Here is a 14,741-nt window from a genome sequence, read left to right on the forward strand (position 1 = left end):
GCTTTCTCTCCTGGTGATGTGGTTCATTGCTTATAATTGACCTGCTTTTCTGGCAGGGAAGAGAACTGTACCAGCCAGCATATACCATGTGGCTGTAGCTTGGAATTACTTAGATGTAAGCCCTGGAAGGAAAACTTTAGGAGCTTTCTCTGAGGAACTGGAGCTGTAAAATAAAATATATGAAAAGAAAAATTTCCACACTAGTCTTTTAAACATGTAAGCAGAGTCAGGGAAGGAAGCTTAGCGCTGCTGGTAGCAGAATGCAGCTTTCTGGAGGTCATCCTAGATGGACGGCCAACAGTCTTAGAGAGTGTGGGAAAAATAACTTAGCATCACAGAGTCATGAAGGCTGGAAAAGACCAATAAGATCACCCAGTCCAACTCCAGCCCATCCCCACCATGCCCACTGACCACATCCATCTGTGCCATATCCCCACGGTTCTGGAACACCTCCAGGAATGGTGACCCCACCGCTCTCTGGGCAGTGTGTGCCAATGCATCACCACTCCTTGGGAGAAGAAATTGTTCCTACTGTCCAATCTGACCAAGGTGCCCTTCAGGATGTGGGTCCACCAGTGGGCAATATCTATCTATCTGTACATACACACAGTGTGGATCTTAGCCATACATGGGCTTGGACTCACAGTTCATCCCATCACCAGCTGCTGGCACTGGTCCCTTACGCAGGAAAATTGTTACAAATGGAGTTCAATGAGAAGACAGGACAGACCTCATTCATCATGCACAGGGCATGGCTGGAGAAGCACACTTACCAGCACTGGTTGTGCAGGGATGATCATTTTGATCTTTTTATCCCTCTATATTCCCATATTTGTTTTTCCCCAAACCACCTTGAACCTTCCCTGGCTTTGGTTCCTTCCCCAAACATCCCATTGTGAGCATTGTGCAATCCCCAGGTGTGCTTCCCTTGCACTCCAGTAAGCATCCCATCCCCACCCCAGTCCATAATGAGCTCAAGTTGACTCATGGCATGGGTCATGGCTCTCGTCATCGTGGATTTCACACCTGGATCTGGGGCTGAGGCTCTCCTGGGACAGCCCTGGGCTGGGTGTCCCTTCCTCTGAGCCCATAATTTGGGTCCCCACCTGCTATCGTGCCCTGTGTTTCTCTGGGTTTATGGAGATGGGCAGGGAGGGACTGTGGCTCCTGGGATGGGCTCAGAGTAGGCGAGCAGGGTGTTACTTGGTCCCTTCACCTCCCCTGGAATCTCTGTGTTCTTTTGTGGGTGTGCAGGTGGAGATTTTTATCTCATAACGTGACACAGAGATGGCTGAGGGTGACATGTCCTGCCTTTCCCAGTGGGAAATGAGAAGAGCTGGAGGAGATGTGTAAGGGGAACTGCAGCCCCCCCAGTCCCAGACACCATCGTAAAACTCATACTGGTATCAGTACTGGACAGGAGTTGAATGCAGATTGGCAGTTCTTAGAGCAGTTTATGTGCTTTGTGTTGAATGTGGGGGCTGCCCATGCCCAGTGGAGGTGGAGCAGGTGCCCTCCCTTTGGATCAAGATGAAGTGCAAGCAAAGCATCTTGCTCCAAGCCTGGGGCATTTCTGAGCACCTGTGTGTGCCTGATTATGAGTACCAATGGGTACCAAGGGGGTATTCTAGGTCCCATGTGGCCTCTGGTCAAGTTTAGACTATGCAGCTTGCAGCATGGCATTGCTGGATCCCGTTCCTGGATGTGGGCACACATCAGATCCCAATGGTAGGCAAAGACACCAAAGCAGATGCAAAAACATCTGTAATCACCTGAAGCTGAAGGAGTTTCTCCATCTTCTGCTGATGCCCCGTGTGGAGCATTGGCTGCTCTCCAGCAACAGCTCCCTCTCTGTTCTCCTGCCTTGGAAGTGAGTGAGAACCTCTTCTGCCATGAGCCATGGGGGAGAGAAGAGCACAGAGAGGGAGAAACACACCTCACTGCTTAAATTAGCCTCCCTGGGATTCTTTTGAGAAGATAGGAAATATGACAGCTTGATTTACAACAACTGCCTTGGAACTCACTGTGTGCCTGTCCTGTCTCCCTGCATCTAGAAATAAATCATCACACACTCACAGAAAGGCATCCTCTTATTTGGCCACCATATGTGCCTGACAGCTCAAACACACATTTTTAGGCAGTGCTGCCTCTCCCTGTTTCTTCTCCAGGCGCTGTGAGTTTGAAGCATCAATTTTGCATTCGGGCTTTGTTATTTTTTTCCCTTTGTTTGAGGGCTGCAGAAGGGAGCTGCAGTATGGCCAACCCAAACTCTTTCAGCTGCTTGTGTGACCCCGAATGCGTGAGCAAGGATATAGAACAGCAGGAAAAGATAAAAATCAGAGGGTGATACCTTCTCATGCCCTGTGAGTTTATCGTGTCCTGGTGGTGGTGAAAACTCCCTTAATCCTTAATGAGATGTGTGGCCATCTTGTTTACAGGACAGACAGATTAAAAACAACAACAGCAATTAATGGTTGCATTGAGACTGATGGGATCTTGGGCTGTTTATTTCAAAATGGTCAAATTGACCAAGAATGGCAGCTCAGGTTCTGCCTAATCTGGATCCACAAAAACTGCAATGACAATTTTAGCATTTCCTGCTTCAGTTCAGGGTGTCAGAGAATTTGGGGTTCCTTCATTTCAATGTGTTTATTTGGGTTTATTTTTGTATGCAATGTGAAGTCATAATTTCCTCTGTCAGAAAATTCTAAGCCACTACATCTTGTTTGGGAGGTGAGGGTTTTGGGTTTTTTTTTTTTTGGTAGACTTCCTTGTCTGAAATATATATATATATGTATATACTTTGCATTGTTGAATGATATACCATTGAATACATAATAAGCACAGCAATGGGAGTCTCTGCCGTGAGGTCACTTTGGACAGAGACGAAATTGCTGCAGGAACTGGTTTTGCACCAGTTCTAGCATTGCTATTCACTAGGTGCAGATTTCTGTACTTAAGGAACAAATGCTATACATTTGGTGGGGGGAGAAGCTAATTCTGCCTTGAAAGATACAATATGAGCTGACAGAATGTTGCAAGTTTCTGTAGTGAGACCCAGAAATGAGGCAATGCAATTGATGCAAGGAGCAACAGTGCTGTGGCCATGGGAGGCAGTTCTCACAAGGAAATGTACTGATGCATTATTGCCTGGCATCACCATTGATACAAATGGGCAAGTTGTTAGCAAAGCCTTCCTCTTTACCTGCCTACTTACACGTGGTATTGAAAGAACATCCAACCCCAGATCCAGGTGCCCAAGGGGAGTTGTTAAAAATATACTAAAATAGTACACAACCTGCCAGCTCAGCTGGAGCAAATGAGAAAATCCTGCAGAGAGCTGACCTTATCCCATTGCATGGGGCTCCCCTGCTGTGTGCATGCTGCTGAGATGAGCAGGGCCAGGCAGTGAAATGTGAGAGCCAGCTGCTATGGGAGCAAGTGACAAAGGTCCAGGATGGAGCATGCGTTGGCTGGATGGTGTGCTACAAGGGTGAGAGAAGTAACCAGAGGTTGTTTTGCATCACAGATGGGGGGATTTCCCACTGATGATAGCACATTGTTGTCCCTGCTGGGGAATTCATGATGGGAGAATCCTTTGCTGTACTGCATTGAAGGTAAAAGGAATCTAAGCGGGATGTTGTGATGGGGATGTGATTTTGCAGTCAGAAATGAGTACAGAGAAAGATATGCAGTTGTACTTTCTGTCCTGATAAAGGAATTTGAGAGCAGGTTTCAAGATTGCAAAAAAAAAAAAAAAGAAAAAAGAAAAGAAAAATCATCGATTTTATGGTATATTTGCAACTCCATTTTCAGTCGACGGAAATACATCGCCTTGTTGTCTTGGAAATAGACCATCTGCTAGTTTTCAAATAGAATGTATAGAGTTGCAATCAGATATTGAACTCAAATTTTGGTTGTGTTTCTCTACTAGACTTCCATAAGAACATTTATGGAGACCCAACAGTGAATGTGAGCATTCACTGAATGGGTGCCCACTGAATGTGAGGCAGGCAGTGGGTGCTGCATTTCAACAGTGGTGACAGAGGCAGTGGGTCGCCTCCACTGGTGCAGATTTTGACAAGCACAGCGTGCAGGCTCTTGTTCATGACTGTCAAAAATGCTCAGCCAATGGTGGTGACTGTGTTGAAAAATAGTGTTTGGAACTGAGAGTTTGCTCTATTAAAGAGTGTTATCGTGCTCTCTATATTGGTTGTAGTTTCCATGGAAATAAATAGGAGGCATTACTTTCAGAGCAATCTACATAATGCCCAAGACAATTCCTCTTCACTTGGTGCAGCCCAGGCAAGCCAATAGGGTGGACACTCATGATCTAGTCCATCCCCAAGCCATCCTCTGACCATGCCCCTCAGTGCTGCATCTCCACATCTCTGGAACACTTCCACCACTCTTTAAGAGAAGAAATTGTTCCTAATACCCAACCTGAACCTCCCCTGGAACAACTTGTGGCCATCATGTCATGTCCCAGATAATGGCTATTTCTATGCTATCTTTTGTCTAAAAAGCTGCCAGACCCTTGTAGGCTATATCCCTATAGTCCTGCCAGATAGGAGATGACTCAGGGGTTGGAGGCTGATTTCACAACCAGGCATTCCCCCAGAGGGTGGTGAGGCACTGGAACAGGTTGCCCAAGGAGGCTGTGGATGCCCCATCCCTGCAGGCATTCAAGGCCGGGCTGGATGTGGCTCTGGGCAGCCTGGGCTGCTGGTTGGCGACCTGCACACAGCAGGGGTTGGAACCGGATGAGCATTGTGGTCCTTTTCAACCCAGGCCATTCTGTGATTCTGTGATTCAGGAATTCTGAGATGAGCAATTCCGGATGGGTCTTAGGAGTTTTGCTTGGTGGAATGCAAAAGACTCTGTGACCAGGGGACACTGAGACAGTGATTTGTGACCATTTGATTTCCTTTCTGAAAAGCAAACCAACGCTATCATTTGTGTAGTATATTTTGGGGGGAAGATGATTCCTGTGTACATGGTATAATCCAAACTATATGATGAAAATGCTTATTTAATCTTCAAATTAACGCTTGTTATGTATAGACACCCATTCTGCTGCATGTGGACCTGCTCTGTAAGAGCTTGTTTCATGTGTGTGGATGCGGTTATTGGGGTATTTACCGTTCACTGGTCTATGTCAGTGGTTTCCAATCTTTTTTTTGATTTGTAAATTTTACATTTTTATGGTGGGGTGCAGTCATTTGCATAGCAAATTTAAGCCTCCGGACACTGGCTTTGCTTTTCTCAGTGACAACTCACAAAACCCTTAGAAGTTGCCCCTGAATCCCCAGGGCTTCCCAGACATGCTGGAAACGACTGGTTTAAGATGAATAGGAAGGTTGTACAGAGAAAGACAGAAAGGAGGGAAAAAGGTTTGCTTGAAGATGGTCATGTCCCTTCCCCTGTGTAAACACAACAGGGCCGGAAGTGCTGTCTCTGAAGATGATATCTCCTGTCCCTGAAAAATGGATCAAGCAAGTGGGAAGGTCATACAGTCATAGAATCACAGAATATTTGGGCTGGAAGGGTCTTAAAAATTAAAGAATCATAGAATTGCTTGGGTTGGGTCAGGCTGAGTTGGGTTGGATTGTGTTGAGTTGTGTTGTGTTGGGCTGGATTGTGTTGAGTTGAGTTGTGTTGGGTTGTGTTGGGTTGGATTGAGTTGAGTTGAGTTGTGTTGTGTTGGGTTGGGTTGAGTTGAGCTAAGTTGGGTCATGTTGTGTTGGGCTAGGCTGGGTTGGCCTGCTTTGAGTTGGGGTGGAAGGGTGCTTCAAGATGGCAGAACCACAGAAAAGTTGAGATTAAATGTACCTCAACTCCTGCTGTGGGCTAGAAGGGGACACAACACCCTCTGTGCCTCCAGCACAAGCTGACAGCAGCATCTGAGGGGCAGAAAACCCAGCAGCCTGGCTCTTCCACTCATTAACTCCTGCCAAAATCCCCAACCTCTCCTCCCTCCCCGAGCGCTTTTCGGCGCGGCGCAATGCGTGTGTTCGCTCGGATTGCTCAGAGTTGGCTGCAATTCCTATTCGCAACATATTGTTTGACAAATGTCAATTCTGAAGAAAAATAATTTAAATTATATCTTCAAGACAAAGTTTCAGATTTAACGTTGAGCAGATGCTCTGTCTAAAATTAGCATAATGATTCCTCATGCCTGCTACTTACCAGGACATGTGTCTTTAATGTAAGTGTTGGAATAATAATGAAACTTTGCAGTGATTTTTTTTGGATAATTGTAGATTCTCCCGCATGCTTTTGAAATGTTTAATGAGCACGGGGACCTTTGGAGTTAAGCAGAGCTATTTTTCCCACTTTGCAGATGTGGAAAGGGTGATGCAGAGTTCCCAGTGCTGGGAAGGGGGACAGCATGGGGGGAACAAGGTCACTGCCTGCAGTGGGCATTCAGCTCCCAGCTGCTGGTGGGAGGGCTGGAAGAGCCATGAGCTGCCATCAATTCACATAGTGATGGGATTTCCTAATGCAGGGGGAGTTTTTCCAGCACTGGGCTTTTACTGGTGCGGGCTGCGGGGCGTGAGCCTGCGGCTTCTGAAGGTCTTGTTTCACTTTTAGGGATTTACAGTTCAGATCGTAAAAGGTTGTTAAATATGTCTCAAAATGTTAAGTTGGATCTGCGGGTTTCTGCTGCTGTGATTTTCCTAAGCAGGAGGATGACATGGGAAATGTATTCCCAGTGCCCTCTTCAAGCAGGAGCATGATTACTCTGAGATGGACGTGAGGGCTTTAAACAAACAAACAAGCAGAGAAGCAAACAACCTCTGACAGTCCCCGGACAGTTTCCCAGATGGGAAAACTTTGCAACAGAAAGGTGAAGTGGCTTCAAGAATGAATATGAACAGCTCAGATTCCCATGCTGCAGCAAAGGGATTTAGGGGGAGCCTCCTTTCCTGTTCCATTAACCCAGACAGCAGCTCTAACAATGGTAAAGATGGAAAAGATGAGAGTAGTGACCCAGCTTTGGCAGTTGGCAGTGGGAAGGAAAAAAAACGGGGACGGAAACAGCTTCCAAGGGACCTTTTCAGGCAGTGGGTAATTTTTACCCATCCTGAGGTGGGTGAGGGATGGGATCAGCGGAAGGGAAAGAGCCCAGTCTTTGGGCGTGAGGGGAGCTGTGGTTGTGTTGGCCATCCGTGACCCAAGCATGGCCTCTGTCCCAACCAAACATTGGTTTGGAACAAAGGGTTCCCACAAAACTCACCCCGGTGGCCCCACAGGGTGAAACCTCGGGGGAACCCTGCCCTTCCTCTTCCCATTTCAGCAAAACCACACTTTTCCACCCCAGAAAAGGCACCGCCACGGGCAAACACCTTTGGGCTAATTGCATTGAATGGCCACATTTGCACTGGTTAGCAGAAAAATACCTGGACCTTGTGGGTGCTGGGGCACCAAAGGTGATTTTGGGAGGTGGCAAGAGGGAGTTTGGGTGTTTGCTTTGATGGGCAGATGCTAAAGTGCTGGTCAAAAGTAATAATAAATAAAAGAAAAAATACCCATGCTGCTTTCTTTTGAGGAACGTTCCTGTATTGAATGCTGTGTGGTGCACCCTGCTGCTATTTCTATGGATCCTGAGGCCATGTCTTCTGCCCATGCTCCCCTTGAGCCATATTTCATTTATTATATGTATCAGTATTTACATATCTAGTGTCTGCATCAGTACAGTGAGGCAATTGCACCTACTTATGGCAAAGTGACTCAAGCTGAGACCATGGGAGCAAAATTAAACACGTAAGGCCGTGATTCTCACTTCTGTCCAGAATGAGAAGCAGAAACAGGGTGTGAAGCTGGGCTAGTAACGAGCCCATAGAAAGCAGCTGTGTTAGATGGCATTTTCTTGCTTTTAGCACCAAATCACAGGGGAAGGCAGCGGGCAGGGACTGAGGGGGGGCTGCTCAGTGCTGCTGCAGTGGGTTTCCAATCATTCACTGTTCTGGAAAGCAACATGCTGTTTGCTAAGCAAAACGACAACAGAGCTGATGTTCACCTCGAAAAGCACCCCGTGCCAGGTCTGGCTGCTGTAGAGACCACACAGCATCCTTACTTCATCCCTAGATGCCTTTATTTTTTTTTTTTTGGCTCAGCTCTGACTTTTTAAAGTCTGGAGTCAGGTAGGAACAGAGGCTTGGCATATAGATATATATACATACTTTGGAAGTTGTGATGTGTCCGTGCAGCCTGCATCAGGAGAGCCCCATCACATCCTTCTCCCCCCAGGCAGTGCACGTTCGGTGTGAGGAGAGCGTTGTTTCCCCCTTCCAGCACAAGGTTTGTGACGGGCAGTGCTTAATTAAAAACGACCAAACAACCTTAAAGTCCTCTCGCCGAGCCGACGTTCCTATCGGACTGCAGGCTTAAGAGCTGAGCCAACATCTGAGGATGAAATAACGATCGTGCGAGAAGAGAAAAGCGACGGGGGAAAGTGGGAGAGGTGCGTTTGGGCGGTGGGATGCTGAGGGGTCCCGCTGGGAACCCCTCGTGCCCACAGGGCGACCCGAGTGGGGAAATCTCGCGTGTGGAAGTCTCGCGGGGGGGAATCTCGCGTGGGCAGCCCCCGCCGGTGCCCCCCCCCCCCCGCCCCGGGGGCTGCGCAGAGTCCCGTGGGGTGACCCCCCCCACCCGGGTGGGGGGCTGAGCTCTACGTGTCCTACGCTGCAATCCTGAATTCGGGTTGCGGTCGCTCCGGGTGTCCCGGAGAGCGGATCTGCGCGGTGCCGGGAGGGCAGATGGGGAGGGGACGGGGAGGAGGAGGAGGAGGGATGGGGAGGAAGGCGGCGCTGCCCTCGGCTCCCCGTATCCCCCGTCCCTGCTCCAGGTCAGCTCCAGCCCCTTCCCGTCGCTGCGTTCCGTCCCGTCGGGGGCTTCAGGATTCCCTCGCCCGTCCCCAGTCCGCGGAGAGCTCTTGACAACAGGAAACAATGTGTAGTGAATGGAAAAAGGGGGTGGTGCCGCCTGCACAACTTCCCCTGACATCACTGCCCAAATAAGGAGCTTGAAACGAACCTTTTCTATTGCAGCCCGGCAGAAGATCCCCCCGGAGTCCCAGGGTCTGCAGAGGCAATGGCAGAGCCGCGGCTGCAGGGCGGGGGGCGAGCGCAGGTAACGGGCACCGCTCCCTCCCTCCCGTGCTCTTCTTCTCTATTTCATTTCACTTCGATTTCTTTTTTCCCTGGGGCAGAGGGGAGCTGGGGGCAGAGCGGCGCGATGGGGAGCACCGGGGTGCTGCTGGCTGCGGGGGTCTTAATTGGTGTCTAGCTCTAATTAAGGTCCGGACTTGCCGCGGGCTCGCGCTAGCCGTGTTATGCAGAGTGAGCCGTGTGTCCGTGTGTCCGCATGTCCGCCTGTGTCCGTCCATCTGTCCAGGACGGATTTCCTCCTTAACGCTTGCACAGGAAAGTGATCGGGGAGCGCCACGTGACGGCAGCGAGCAGAATCCTGCGTGGGTAAACCCTGCGTGGGCTCAGTGCTCCCAGCCCAGCATGCGAGAGATCCGGGATGCAGTGACCCTTTGTGGGCAGTGACCCTTTGTGGGTGCACAGACTGAGGGCACCAGGGGGTTACCCCGGGGGTAGTTTATCCCTTTCGGTTTTTTCTTCTTATTCCTTTGTCCTGGCTGATAGGTGCCCACATCTCAGCCTAAATTGAGGCAGCGTTAAAATGCATTAAGTCTGACTAAATGAGCGCTAATGATTTAAGCTCCTTAGCCTCCTCGATGGAAATTAACAACGCTTTTGATGCACCCGGAGGTGCGATCAGAAACGCAGCCACGCGCTGAGCTGCTCTATGCAAATGTGTGGATTGTTATTCCGGAAAAAGGCACTGCGTGTTATTATTATTAATTTGTTTTTTACATCATTCTGGTGCTAATTGGCTGAGTGTCGTGAAGGCGCCTGGTACTTCTACCCGACTCTGCTGCGGTGAGTGGAAGTGGCCGGGGCAGCTGCCACGGTGATTGATGGTGTGAGCAACACAACCCAACCCTTGCTCTGCTGCTGGGGATCACCTGCAGCTTACAGCCTTTTGGTTTCTCTGGTGTTGACAGACTGTTAGCGTCAGCGTGCAGAGTCAGCTTTAACTTCGGTTGTCTTGCTGTCCCCACTGCCCTTTCTTACACCCTTTGGTTCTACTGGGCTCCAGCCATCCCCTGTCTGTTGGGACTGGTGTGATTTTCTTGCAGTCTCAGTGTTTGGGAAACTTTGGAGTTTTGGAGGAAAAATGTGTATGGTGCTGTCGGTGTGCATTCACAGCAAGAGCAGGTGGGGTCTGTGGGATGTTTGGTTCTCACTTGGCTCCCATGGCTGTGAGCATCGCTGCACCCACTGCTTTTTGGTCTTTGCACACAGCTGTCGGTGTAGAGCTCCTGGGAAGCTGCTTCCCCCTATCCCAAGGATGCATCCTTCACTGCAGGATGGAGGGATCCTGTTGTAAGGTTACATGTGGTCCTGGCTTGCAGAGCAGCCCTCCCCCAGGGCTTGCAGTTTGGTGCTCAGCCCATGGAGGAGTCACTAAGGAGAGGACAAACAGCACTTGTGGAGGACTTGGGTAAACTGCATCAAAGAAAAAAGCCTTCCAGAAGTTACTGGTTCATTAATGGACGTGTTGTTTGCTCTGAGCTCCGTGTCCCATGGGACGCCTCCAGCACCTGTGCTGTATCCCCTAAGAAATGTCTCTGAGGGTCCTCTCCTCTCCAGGGGATGCTCTTGGAGCACCAGGAAAGGACCGCATTCGCTCTGAGCACTTTAACCCCCATTTCTCCATGAGGACCTCAGGCTTGCAGCCAGCTCTTCCCAGCAGCCGTCGGAGTGGGGCAGCGCTCGCCCTGCAGTGGCTGTGAGCGGATGTGGGGACTCCTTGGGGTGAGTCCCCTGAGAAACAGTTTCGAAAACAATATTTATTCAGAAGCTGACAACGAAAGCACTGTTGGGAGCAGCACTTCCCGAGCCGCAGGGACCAGCTGCCCTGGGTTGCTCTAGCAGGGAAATGCGCTGGGCTGGGGAAGCACTGCTGTCCCTGGGCTCTAGGGGATTACCGAGGGGTATCTGGGAACTCCCAGCCACGTTGGGAGGCTCCTTCTGCCTCTTTTCCCCAGGTCCCCTGGTTGCTGAGGCTGCCACTGCCTCCTGGCCACGTCCGGCTGCATGTGGTGAATGCAAGAAGTGTTTCAGCAGTTGCCATTTCTGCAGCAGTGCTTTGGAGCATTTAGTTTCTTGGCACGGGCTTCAAACTTAGGAGGGAAAAAGGAAAAAAAAAAGCTCTGGAAAGTTAGTTATTTAAAATATACTTTTTACGGCATTGTCTCTGAGTTTAAGAAGGCGGCTTGGTAGGAGATCCTTATAGCCCTGCAGGGACCTGCAGCCAGTGGGGGTGCAGGGCAAGCATTTCTGCTGTTTTCCATCCTGCCCATTGCACTGCTGCATCCTTCCACCTTCCCCTTCAACCCATCGGCTGTTCCTCCATGCTGCTCCCTGTGCTGCAGCAGGCACTGCTGGCATGCAGGACGGGGTCTCCCCCAAGCTGGCTTTGCATGCTGAGCTGGGATCTCGGTTTCTATAATTGGCGCAGTAATCAGAGAGGGGATTTAATATTATTATTTTTTTTAATCCTTTCCATATCCTGCATAAGGTGAACCTTTTAATGAGCATCAAAGGAAGCACTGCGTGGGGAGGGCCTGCGTTAAAGGGGATTATTCAGTCACTCAAAAAGCATTTGGTGAAAGTTAACATGCAATAAACCTTTGTTATCCCCTACCTTGCCTTCCTTCCTTTGCACAGCCCTTCCAGCACTTCCAGCGTGGTGGGAAGCCTTATTGTACCTTGATGATAGAAATTCTTTTTTTGTGCTAATGAGATTTTCAGTTTCAGGAGGTCTCCAGGTCCCAAGTCGTCTTTCCCACACCATTTATCCCACCCTTCCCTTGCTCCTCCCTTGGACTTTGGAGGGTCATCTGTTCATTAAACCATTATTTAGGCTTTGCAGCACTGGGAGGCTTTGAGGTTTCTGTTATTTTGCTCTGCTTTACTATGAGACCTGCAGATTTTAGGCAGGAAGGTGATGCGTGTCAGAACTTGGCTGGATCCAGCTGCATTCAGAGCTGGGATTTAGGTTCCTGCGGCAGCATTGCTCTCGGATGCGTTGAGACCTGGAGGGGTTTGCTGATCCCTCATTTGGTGGTTCAGTTTAGAGGGGAAATCTCAAGAGAATCCCAAAAAATTAAGCCTGGCCCTTTTCCCAGCAAACCCAGTTAAAGTGTCATAGTTCCCTGAAGTCTTTATTGCTGTGCTCCAGATGGAAATCCAACTACTGCCTTGCTCAGATGGCCTCTCCTGAAGTTTACTACTTTGTAGAACTCAAAGGTCCCAAAGTAGACACAACCTTTAATTGTATAACCACCTGCTGTCACTCTTCATAGGAATTACTGGTGGGTCTCATGGAGACGTGGAGCAGCCTTCTTCACCTTGGGGCGTGTGATTATTCTCTTGGTAATCTCTTCTATGGGCAGTGCCACAGCAAATGTGGGTGCTGCTTGCTTTGGTGGAGGGACCCAGGTGGTGGTGTATTGTGAACTCATTATGTTCCCAGCTGGGTGTAGGGCATGCCCTTGGGGTTAAAGGCTGATAAGCCAAAGGCTTGATCGTGCACGTGCTTCCCAAAAGTGCAGTACGAAGGTAAGAAGTGAATTGGATGCTTTATAGGTCTGTGTTGCTGCTGGCAGCTATGGTGTGAGCCTCCAGCCATATGATCTAGTGAAGGTGATCCAGTGGTTGCTATCTGTGATAGGATACAGGGCTCACTAATTGTATTTGAATGGTCCTGGGGGCTTTCATGGGATTTAGGAGGACCCCTCGTCTTATGGCTGTGTAGAGAAGAGGGTCAGCTCCACTGTGTGCTGTCTGGGAGCACTGGGGACCCCAAGAGCCTCTGACCCAAAGCTGCAGGGTTTGTCACTGCCTGGATGTGTTTCAGAGTTTTCCATGAGGCATCGCTGGGTCTTTAAATAGCTGCCCACGGGTTTCCTGTGTTTCCTCCTGCACCATATTCAGTTTTCCTGGGTTTGTTCCCCTCTGGGGCATTAACTAATGTCAATTAAAAATGTAGAAAAACTGAAAATGTAGCTAACATGAGGTGAATAGAAATAAGTAAAAAAAAAACACCAAAAACCCGAACAAGATTCGCACATTTCAATAAGCACTGGAATAGCCCCCACCATCTGTAGCACTTGAGCAGCTGCAGGATGCTCTGTGGGCTGAGCTGTGAGTTGGGGATGGGACAGTAATTTGCAGGTGCCATCCTACTGCCACCGTATTGTAAAGCCCCTTGAAGGGTTTATGGCTACACCAGGTGTTAGAATCATAGAATTTCCAAGGTTGGAAAAAACCTCCAAGATCATCCAGTCTGCCTACCACCAATATTTCTCCACTAGACCATGTCCCTTAGTACAGCATCTGAAAGTTTCATGAAAAAGCTGACACTTGGAAAGGAGCAAGTTAAGGGTAATCAGATGGCTTGGCATGAGGAAGGATGCAGCCTTCAGGAGGATGGACACTGAAGGATGGAGGCGATGCCTGGTCCTTACAGAGATGCAGCCTCCAGGAGGTTGAGCACTGCATGGTGTTTCTAGAGCGGTTCTCCTTGGAAGGGCTGCTGGCAGTGATTCCTTTTGGCAAAAGTGGAAATATTGAAGGGATTTCTTCAGGTGAATTAGTGAAGTCTCCTGACTCAAGTATTGGTCCAAACTGGGAGACTTCTGTAGGGGACATCAGAGTAGGGCAGGATAAAGCCTCTCTGTGTGTGTTCAAACTGACCAGAAATCTGATGGGCTTTTGCTTGTTTTAAAGAAGTAAATAGAGTGTTGGTTGTGCTTGAAACAAAACTGGCTTCACTTTGAAGATGTGAAGTGTTTGACTTCTGGACAAAACAGTGCAGTGGAAGGTCAGGCCTGAACCAAGTACAAAAATAGCTTTATAGATAGATGCAGAACATTAAGTTTTCTGGGTTGAAAGGGAAGTCAACCTGTGTGTTTAATTACCTCCCCCAAACCTGCGTGCTGTGCTTAGGTATTTCCTTCATGATTTTCTCAGGCTAATATTAACAAAACCCATAGAGAAACTACTCTGCCCACCATTTCACCACTGTGTTTACATGAGAAAATTGGCTGGGGCACAACAGTGCGACCACTGTAGCTTGGAAGAAGCTCACGGTTCTTCTGGAAGAGAGGATCTCTGCTGGAAGGGGTCCTGCAAGAATTCACAAGCGTTTCTGGCCAATATCTCTTTGTGGAAAAGTTTGTGCCTCGGTTCCCACTTCTGTAAAATGGGGTTAAAAATATTCTCCCTCCCTCCCAGGATCGTTGCCACACTCCATCCGCAGCAGTTTGTAAAGTGCCACAGAGTTTTTTCCACCAGTGTGAAAAATGCTAAGTAGAAGTAAATGGACACTATTTCTAATAATATTCTGAGTGTTTCATGCTGCTGTGAGTGGCTACAAATAACTCTGAAAACACATTATGGTGGAGATTCACCATTATGGTTCAAGGGCACTGAATAAACCGTTGCTTTTCAGCACTGATGGCACAGCAGAACTCCAGAATCTGCCAAAATGGGATCCAATGGCTGTGGATCTTCTTTGTGCTCTATGAGCAGACCAACACATAAGGGAGCTCCAGCTTGGGAGCACCCAGTGGTAACGACTGGCTGCCCATGAGTGCA

The 14,741-nt window shown here is 49.0% G+C and overlaps 1 protein-coding gene across 11 annotated transcripts in view; it reads left to right on the plus strand.

The window, feature by feature from the left end:
• Positions 1 to 14,741, plus strand: part of HIVEP3 (HIVEP zinc finger 3) — a 215,353-nt gene that overhangs the window by 112,059 nt on the left and 88,553 nt on the right. For 5 of the 11 annotated variants that reach the window (XM_085208590.1, XM_085208587.1, XM_085208597.1 and 2 more), the window contains one exon: positions 9,054 to 9,135. The exons of 5 other annotated variants lie outside the window; for them this stretch is intronic. The gene's annotated coding sequence lies outside the window, so the exon portion shown is untranslated. Of the gene's footprint in view, positions 1 to 8,779; positions 9,136 to 14,741 lie in introns of those variants that run through there. One more of the 11 variants, XM_085208589.1, reaches the window with a different exon arrangement.

The sequence above is a fragment of the Meleagris gallopavo genome, chromosome 25 (assembly GCF_905368555.1).
Source record: "Meleagris gallopavo chromosome 25, MGAL_WU_HG_1.1, whole genome shotgun sequence".
Lineage (NCBI taxonomy): Eukaryota > Metazoa > Chordata > Aves > Galliformes > Phasianidae > Meleagris > Meleagris gallopavo.